Source organism: Melozone crissalis, unplaced genomic scaffold (genome assembly GCF_028551555.1).
Source record: "Melozone crissalis strain CALT ecotype California unplaced genomic scaffold, PUWL_Pcris_2 ptg000003l_1, whole genome shotgun sequence".
In the NCBI taxonomy this organism is placed as follows: Eukaryota; Metazoa; Chordata; class Aves; order Passeriformes; family Passerellidae; genus Melozone; species Melozone crissalis.
Window position 1 is genome coordinate 5,963,957 of NW_026535781.1, and position 9,614 is coordinate 5,973,570.

Genomic DNA, 9,614 nt, shown 5'->3' on the forward strand with positions numbered 1-9,614 from the left:
TCTCTCTTTTGTATTGTTTACCTCTTCACTGATTCTCATGGGACAAATCCCTTGTTGTTGCAGGTGCGTTTGTTTTTCACCCTCAGAATAGATTGTTCACAAAGTCTCATTCTCCAAATAGCTTCACATGGGAACTTGTAACTGCTTAGCTGCACTCAGAAGAGATGACAGGACTGGTCTATGACATCTCCCCCTTTTCGTTCATTTAAAAAAGGCTCTTATGTTCTGATGTTGAAACAGCTCACTCTTGTGAGGGTATTATCTCATCACAGTTGTCACTGGTTATCTGTTAGATATGGGATAAGATAGATAAAAGACCAATTACAATCAACATAACTTACCAAATTCTATCAAGTCATTGACAAAGGGTTTTGCAGCATGAGAACACAAAGGAATAATGTCCAATGTCTCTTAGGGAAATGGAAATAAACGACCATTGTTTCCAATGAGTTGAGAAGTATGAGAAAGTCTATGAGGTGGAAATGTTGATCCTTGACATCACTGAATGTCCTCCTGGGCGCTGGAACAGGGAATAACTGCAGAAGGTTCATAGGAGCACTGTACCGTGAGGATGGTATGAGGCTTTTGTTGGCAAATTGCCTCTGTCAGTTTCCAGCCACAGCCATGTCTTGGCAGTGCTCCTTCTGCTCCTGCTCTGGCCACAAAGGCTGCAAGGTGATGAGGTTATTTCTCCTTTCACTGGGCCTCATTTTTCAGAGCTGATCAGTATCTGATGGAATGACCAGGTGACTGCTTTGAACTGCTGATGATAAAACACAGGCACATTTTCTCCTGAAGTTAATGAATCAATCAGGCTTCACTGTGGTACACTCAATTGGGATTTAGATGTGATGATCTTTTTTCCAAATTTCTCATGTAAATATTGCATTATTCAAAATGATTAGTTGTCCAAATTTCTCATGTACATATTGCATTACTTGAACGTTCTTAAGGTGTTCATTCCTCTTCTTTTTTGTTTTTTAAGAATGAGATTAATGTCTTTTATTATGAGTATGACAAAATATTATAGCAAAATATTACATGCAGTGGACAAGAAATTTACAGCAATTAGGAATAATTTGGATACAACAGTCAGGAATATTTCAAATAGCAGACAAAGCTAACAGGTTTCTTTCACCCACCAGAAAAAAAAGAAAGTTTCTTGGCAGTTCTCTGCTTTTAACCCCCTGTGTTCTCAGAGGCGTATCCATGTCCTCAGTTGCCACACCATGTGCCAATATTCAAATCTGGGCACCGATTGGTTTAACCACAGCATTACAAAAAACTCACTTGCTTTTCAAACCAGGACAGAGGGTCTCTTTCCCTTCTGGCTGGCAAAGAGGTAACAAGGCCGACCCGGCCCCCATCTCAGCCAGGCCGGGCCGGGCGGCTCCTGCCGTGGGGCCGGGCCCATTCCCAGGGACACCGCCAGGCCCCATCGGCTGCCGGGCAGGGCAGGGGAGGCCGCGGGGCCGAGGCCCGGCCGGGCCATGGCTGCAGTTGTGACCATCTGGGCTCTGCTGAGCCCTGCCCCGCCGCCAGCCTGAGCCCAGCCATGATCCGCCGGGCCCCAGGAGCAGCCCCGGGCCGGGCCGGCTCGGCCAAGATTCTGCCACCGTTGGGGTTCAGACGCAAGCCCCAGGCAGGGGGAGGAGAAGCCATCGGCCCCGGCCATGCTGCTGCTGCTGTGTTCTGGCCTGGCTGCTGAGATCCTGGCCCTGCCCCTGCATGGCCCATCCTGACACAGCCCCAGTGCAGCTGCTGCAGAAACCTCCATCATAAAACAGCTCTGGCCGCAAGCACCGAGCCCGGCCGGGGTCACAGAACCATCTGCAGGCCCCGGGTGAGATATGAACTCTTTCAGTGCTTCCATCCACCCTCGAGGGAGAGAAAAAGACAAAGTGCAGGCACACAGAGAAGCAACATGAAGACACTGAGGTCAGTGAAGAGCAAGTTGAGTCCCAGATGGGAGGGATGAGGAGATACCTTGACCTTGGGGCTGAAATCCTCTTGTAAAGCCATGGAGAAGATGTAATGGATACATTAGACTCTCTTATTCCCTATAACACGTTGAAAATTATGGAGAGATGACTTGTTCAGCAAAGGCCTCCATGCTAAAGTAAGCAAATATTGAAGTAGCTGTGATCCCATGAGAAGCTTAACAGAGAAAGAGAAAAGAGTGATCAGACCCTGTGCCCTCACAGGAGAAGAAGATCTCTATTTTCAGGGATGAAGATGATTTCAGAAATAGATGAAGTGAACGTTTGCTCTTAAACAGCTTATCTTTAAACTAATACCCCATGAATTCACATGACCAATAAACACAGCTTTGGGAAAAGCGGTGGGAAAATGGAAGGGATTCACAGTTTCAGATTTTCAGGGCAGCTGCTCTTCATGGGAATTGAGAACCACAAGAGAACTGTTTTCTTATAGAGAAATCTCCATAGCATGAAAGTGAGACTCCTCTCCCTAAGTGAACTGAAGACTATTCTAGAGGTGGTAAACTGACTGAAAATTTTAGGTTTTGTCTCTTTTCATTGTCAGTAAGAAAGAAAAGGGTGTACGGAGAGGAGAACTGTTTTGAATTCTTATTACTCTTAGTTACTATTGACAAACTTTTCTTTATACCCTTTTAAAGCTTTGAGCCTACTTTGCCTTTCTCTTAATCCTATCTCACAGCAGGAAATGAGTAAATGTATTCTAGTGAGTGCACTCATAATTACCCAACCACACCACACTAATTGATGCTTTGGCCAAGAAATCTCAAATTGGTGAACCAAAACCACTACAGAAACCTTCCTGATGAACTGCATGAGAGCAGAGGGAAATCAAGGCAGAGCCATGGTTTGTCAGGACTTGCCTGATCCTAATGAGCCCCCTGGTGCATTTGGAGCTGAGCCCTTGAACCCCAGGGCCTGGGAGGAGATTGCACAAACCTTGCCATGAGTCAAAGGCAGAGGAAACACCCAAAGTGTCTCCAGGCATTCGTGGCTCCCACTGAGGTCCCTCTCCAACACAGGCTCCTCATGCACTCCTTGGAAGAGAGAATTGGTGGCCAGGATGGCACAGAAACCTTTCAGACACTCAGTGTGGAAAGGAAAATCCAAAGTACCTTCAACACCTTGAGTCTCAAAGCATTAATGAGCCCCATTTTGTGTCAGTACAAAGCTCTCCAGGGACTAATTAATGCAGATAATTGGGGCCATGATTGCACAAACCTCTCACAGAGTCTGTATCAAAACAGAAACACCAAGTACTTTAAAATAACTGAAGTACCTTGAAGCATTAATGAGCCCCAGTGAGTGTTGTTACTGACAAAACCTCTCCAGGGACTAATTACAGCAGATAAGTGGAGGCCATGATTGCACAAAGCTCTCAGAGACTCCAAGGCAAAAGCCAAACCCAAAGTCCTTTGAAAAGCCTGAAGTCCCTGCAGAGAGCATTCAGGAGCCCCTCAGGGCCATTGCTGAGAAAGGCTCCGCAGGGACTCCTTCCAGCAGATCCTGGAGGCCACTGGGATGTGGGCTAGGGAGGGATGCTGAGGGCAGGACAAGGGGCTGACAGTGCCCAGCCTGGCTGGGGCTGTGCCAGGAGGCCCCAGGGCCTCAGGACAAGGTGTCTCCTCCCAGCCCTTGGTGGCACAGACCCTGCTGTGCTCCAGGGCACCAAGACTTGGCTTCTCTTTGTCCCCACCGGTCAGCACTGCCTCCAGATCTCTGCTCTGCCTGGGGCCTGGGGACACTTTCTCTGTCGTGTCCCTGACAGGGATCTCTTCAAAGTACAAGGAACTTCAGTGTTTCAATAGAAATGAGTTCTTGAGGGCTTTGTGACATCACTGAGTGGGTGGTGACATCACAGAGCTGGCTGTGACATCCCAGAGTGGGGTGTGAGGCCATAGAGCAGTGTCTGCCATCATAGAGGGTGGCTCTGTGGCATCAGAGAGTGGGTTGTGACATCACCTGGTGGCTGTGTAACATCATAGAGCAGGCTGTGACATCACAGAACAGATGGTGACATCACAGGGTGACTTTGTAACATCACTCTTGTGTGATGTCACAACACTGCTGTATGACATCACAAGGTGACATAAAGCTGGTTCTGTGACATCACAGGGAGGGCTGTGTGACATCACATGGGCTGTGTGACATCACAGGGGCAGTGTGACCTCACAGGGGCTGTGTGACATCACAGGGGCAGTGTGAGGTCCCCTGTTTTGCGGAGAAAAGAAGAAACCACACAACTTTATAAAAGTTGTAAAGATCGGTATGTTTATTTACGGCGCGGGACACTTGCGGAGAAAACTCTCCTTAAAAAGGCATGCGTACCTCTGAGAACTTCAGATCTCCTTTTATCCCCCTCCCAAATACATATGCATACAGTTTCACAATAGTTCATACATATTCATTTTTGTGGGTTTCATGTGACTTTTACCACTAGTTCCTTTTTATCAGAAAGAATTCCGAGGTCAGGCTGACTTGCCCTTACAGCAGTTCCTGTCTCTCTCTATCATCTTCTGTCTCCTCCCCTTTATCTCTGTCCTTCGCTGAAGTAACTTCACGGAGTTTAGGCCTTGCAGCCTGGCTAAATAACTACGATTTCTAACCAGAGACTCAACTCAAAAATGTACATTTCACCTAAATTAAAATGGATTTCTATCCTGGAAAATTTTCACTTTGCTTCATTCCCTCCTTTCCTAAAAGGAAGAAGTAAATTCTTTTACTTCGTACAAATTCCCATGACAACAAGTGTACTTTAGTGCTTTACCATGTACGTTTGATAATGGATAATCCTGAACTTATTCTAACTAATATTAACAAAACTACAGTAGGATGACACAACTTATTAAGGATTCTATTTGTAGTTGGTGACCACCTAAAGACCACATCCCACCAGTGATGATCTGCATTTTGTTCTCTTCTTTGCAGAATTCTAGTTATTTCTTTTGTATCATGTTGGAGAGTAATTAAGGTTTTCTTTCCACTTTCTTGGATTTCTTTCAAGATTTCCAGTAGGTCTTGGTGCTTAATTAATTGTTTCACTAATGTAAGGTCCAGCCCAATAGGGGTAGGTGATAATCGGAGTTACATTTTGTAATTGGTTTTAACAGGTGGGATGTCACTGGGGCTGAGTACAAAAAATCACACCCGATAATCTTAACAAAATTACAAATACAGAAATTAGAATGATTTCTACTAGACAGAATAACATCATTGCTATCAATTTTTACAGCAGCACAGGCAGTTCTCAGGCATACACACCCTTTTCCAATATACATGAGCACAGTTTTCTGGTCAGTGACTGGATGAATTTCAAAGTGGCAAATACTCTGTTCAGTGTCTAGACACACATCTTGGGCATTAATAGTATTTCTTTCACAAATGAATCCCATCTGCTCTCTAGTAATGCAGGATTCTAAGTTTACTGTCTGCCACTTTTCATTCATCTTTCGTGCCCACACTCTATGCTCTAAAGGGTAGAGTATTGTTTATTCATGGTTTAATCTTAGTGCAATGATGGGATGGATAACATAAACAGTGGCATTACATATGGTAAGCACAAAGGCAGTGGCCACATTAGAAGCAGGATCATAGGTGAAGTTCACCATAGTCCATCAGGATTGAAACTTCCTTTCAAAATCTATTGCAGTATCCCAAACAATTCTCCGAATTTCAGCTGGAAAATGACCTTCACCCCTTTCCTGTATGATCAGAGCTGCTGTTGCCTGCACCCATAACTGTGCTTGTAGACAACTGAAAGCTAAAGACACATTATCTTGAACTGTACTAAGTGCTTCTACTATTAACTTGTGGTCTTGGTCCCCGGCCTTTTCATACTTCCTTACTTTGGCAGTACTTTTGAAATCTGCCACTGGCTAGTTCCTAATGCCAGTAGAGATGACTGTAAAGGTTGCTTCAATTTTGTTAGGCTACCTGCTGCAGTGGCCAGTTTATTCATCAGTATTTCTGAATCAATTCCATTTAAAACTCCTAATCCTGTCTCAAATATGCCAGTTAGAGCCTTTCTTACTCTGGTCCTGAGATATGCCTTTTTTTGTAACCACGTCGTTCAGCCCTCAAAGGATGTTTTTAGGAAGGAGGAGCAGGCTGGTTGGATTTTTGAGATGTTAATTTGCATTATCAATTCCACACGTTTGAGAGACCATTCTGGATTGAATAATAGCTGTTGTTCACTCACATTCTTTACTACATAGGGGCCTGTTTCATACACTTTAGGTTCAAGTTTGGGTAGAGTCTGAACTAGTATGGGTTGTATAAGGCCCTGCTGTTGTAAAAAGTGCAGTGTCTGCTTTGAATTTAAATGGAAGTCTGATAGCAACTCGAGCTCAAAGGCAGGTCACTTCTACAGGCTGTATCAAGGTGAAATTACACCAACAGTCTGATTCACTTAGGCTATCACAGACTTCCTGGTGTTCATATACACCAGGGGAGGTTGAGACAATAATTACATCTGGTCTCTCATAAGCCGTCCTATTGATGACCTGGCACTCTACTTTGATTTCTTCTCCTCTGATTCCTTGAAGTGTCCACAGTTCCCGTTCCTGCCATTCTTGCTCCTCATATACCTGATTCTCATGGATTACTACAGTAGATACGTTTAAATCTTTTATCTCAGAAGGTTTTCCCATGGATCCAGTATACTGATTAAAAGCCTGGGACCAAGGCCATTCAGCATTGCTTTGGATAGAGGTATTCTCTAGTTCTGAAATTTCAGTTACAATTACATACAAAGCAATTCTGTAAACTAAAGTATGAACTACTCCCGACCGCAATATACTCATTTTGCCCGAGTAAGTTTTAGTCTCAGTTCATTCTCTTCTGGTATCACTCTCCAAGGGACTTCTAGGGCTTTCTTCACCCAAGAGTGATGGATCCAGGCATTCTGCTCCTTGATTTTGATTGCAGTGAAGGTGGTGAGTAGTACTTGTAGTGGTCTCTCCCACTGTGGTTCCAAAGTCTTCTCTGTAAGAGACTTAACATATGCATCATCCCCAGGCTATCTAACTCCCTGCTCCAAGTTTGCAGCCACATGTTTCTCAATTTCTCTGAGCTGTTTGCTTAAAGCCACCATGTAGGTGGACATTCTGGACATTCCCTTTGTATTCTATATGGTCTTCTATAAGGCATTTCAAAAGGATTCAGCACTCCTTTAGCTCAAGGTTTAGTTCGAATTTGCAATAGTGCTAGTGGAAGAGCTTGGGGCCAGGGTAGATTAACTTCTTGCCCCAGTGTTACAATCTGCTGCTTAATCAAATTATTTGTTTTCTCTACCTGGCTACTTGATTGGGGCAGTATGGAGTGTGAAGTTCTTAATCTATGCCCAGGTGGCCACTAATCTGTTGCACTGCTTTGGAAATGAAATATGATTCTTTATCTGAGGATATCGTGGCTGGAACTCTGAAGTGTGTATTATTTCTTGTAAAAATAATCTGGTCACCTCTTGAGCTTTGACAGTTCTGGTGGGGAATGTTTCTGGCCCCACAAAATGTATCTATCAATACCAGTAAATACTGATACCCCCCCTTTCCTCGGGAGTTTTGAAAAGTTAATTTGCCACTGCTGTCCAGGCCCATGGCCTCTCCCAGTCTGACCGAGTTTCGGCCGGGGGTATTTTGGGGTTAGTCTGGAGGCATGGATCACATTGTCGGCTTACCTGAGTGATAGTGGCATGTAAATGCCTGACAATGATTCTTTCAATCAGATGTGTGTTCTAGAAAGCCTGTGGAAATTACTACTTCAAAGTCAACACTTCATTTCAGTGCACTCTGTATCACTGGCAGCCTTGGTCATTTTGAGAAAGGAGCCACACTCTATAAAAAGCTTTTAAGTAGTTAGGCCCTAGAGTGTTTTCTAGTGCTCTTCCTTCACTAGTAACCACGAAAATGGGAAGGGATTACTAGCTCTCTTTCAATGGTAGCCCACCACTTGCAGTTGTACGTCTCTTTTGATTAGTATTATTGTATTCTGGCTTACTTTCGAGGAAAATCTGTACCTCATCCTTTGCTGCTTTCTTTGCCTCTCCATCTGCCAACTCATTTCTTTCCTCCAATTTTACGCTCACTCTCTGGTGTGCCTTAATATGCTTTTTCAGGTAGCTGAACTGCTTCCAGCAGCTGGATTGTCTCTTCTTTCCCTGTAAGGTCAGCAGTCCCCTCTCCTTCCAGATGGCTTCACGTGCATGCACAACTCTGAATGCCTTTTGCTGTTTCTAAGGCATGGGTCCATGCATTTATCTGAGCCTTCTGCGCAGAGGTACCTGTTGGTAAGGGTCCAGACTCTATTACCTCTCTGCAGGTAGTCACTGTGTACTTTGCATGTCGCTTCCCATTGGCAATGTAGCTACTCCTGTCAGTGAACCAGGTCTCTGCATCATCCAGAGGAGTGTCCTTTAAGTCTGGGCGGCTGGAGTAGGTAGCTTCAATGGTCTCTAGGTAATCATGGTGTACTGCTTCTCCTTGATTTCCACTGAGAAAAGAAGATGGGTTGTCAATATTAGTCACCACTATCTCTACATCGTCTTGCTCTACCATGATGGCCTGGTATTTCAGAACCCTCTGTGGTGAAAGCCAGTGGTAACCCTTTACTTCCAGTAAGGGACACTGTGTGGGACACTAGCACAGTCATTTTCGTCCTGGGGTAGACTTGCATGCCTCTTGAATGTTCAGCATGACTGCTGCTACACCTCTGAGGCAACCTAGCCATCCTTTGGCTGTTGCATCTAGTTGCTTAGAGAAGTAAGCAACTACCCTCTGGTATGGACCCAAGTCCTGAGCCAATATTCCCATGGCAGTTCCTTGCATGAAAAAATAGAAAGAATGGTTTACTTACATCTGGAAGTCTCAAAGCTGGAGCTGACATGAGGGCACTCTCTAGCTGGTGAAAGGCCTGTGTGGTGTCTTTGTCCACTGGAGATCTTTGTTTCCATTGGCAATAAGAGCATGGAGGGGTCTGACGAGCAGTCCATAATTATAAACCCACAGCTGGCACTACCCTGCCATGCCTAAGAAGGTTCAGAGTTCCTTCGTTGTCTGGGGTTTCAGGGTTTGGCATAGGGCTTCCCTGCCTTAAAGTCTGCTGCTCAGCACTCACTTCTTACCCCAGGTAGATTACCTTCTTAGATTACTTTCTGTTTCACTACCTGTGCCTTTTTCTTTGAGACTTTGTGCCCTTGGAGTCCTAGGAAATTCAAAAGGTTACTGTGCAGGCTTCTCTCGCTTCCCTCGTCCGAGTAGCTACTAGAAGATCGCCCACGTACTGCAACAGCCTCCTTTCCTCTTGTGGAGCTTCCCGGGACTCTGGGTCTTTGCAAGCTGTTCTCCAATTGGAGTGGGGAATTTTGAAGCCTTCAGGCACATGGACTATGTGAGCTTGTGTTTGAATGCAAAAATTTTCTGGCTGGCTTTGTGGATAGGGAGGCAAAAGAAGGCATCTCTTAGGCCTAAAACAGTGAACCAGGTTAGCTCAGGTGTTAAGCAAGTTAGTAAGGTATATGGATTTGCTACCACAGGGTATAAATTCTGTGTTATCTTATTGACAGCCCTTAATCCAGTACTATCAGTTATCTGGCTGATTCCTTCCTTATCTTCCTTTTGAGGG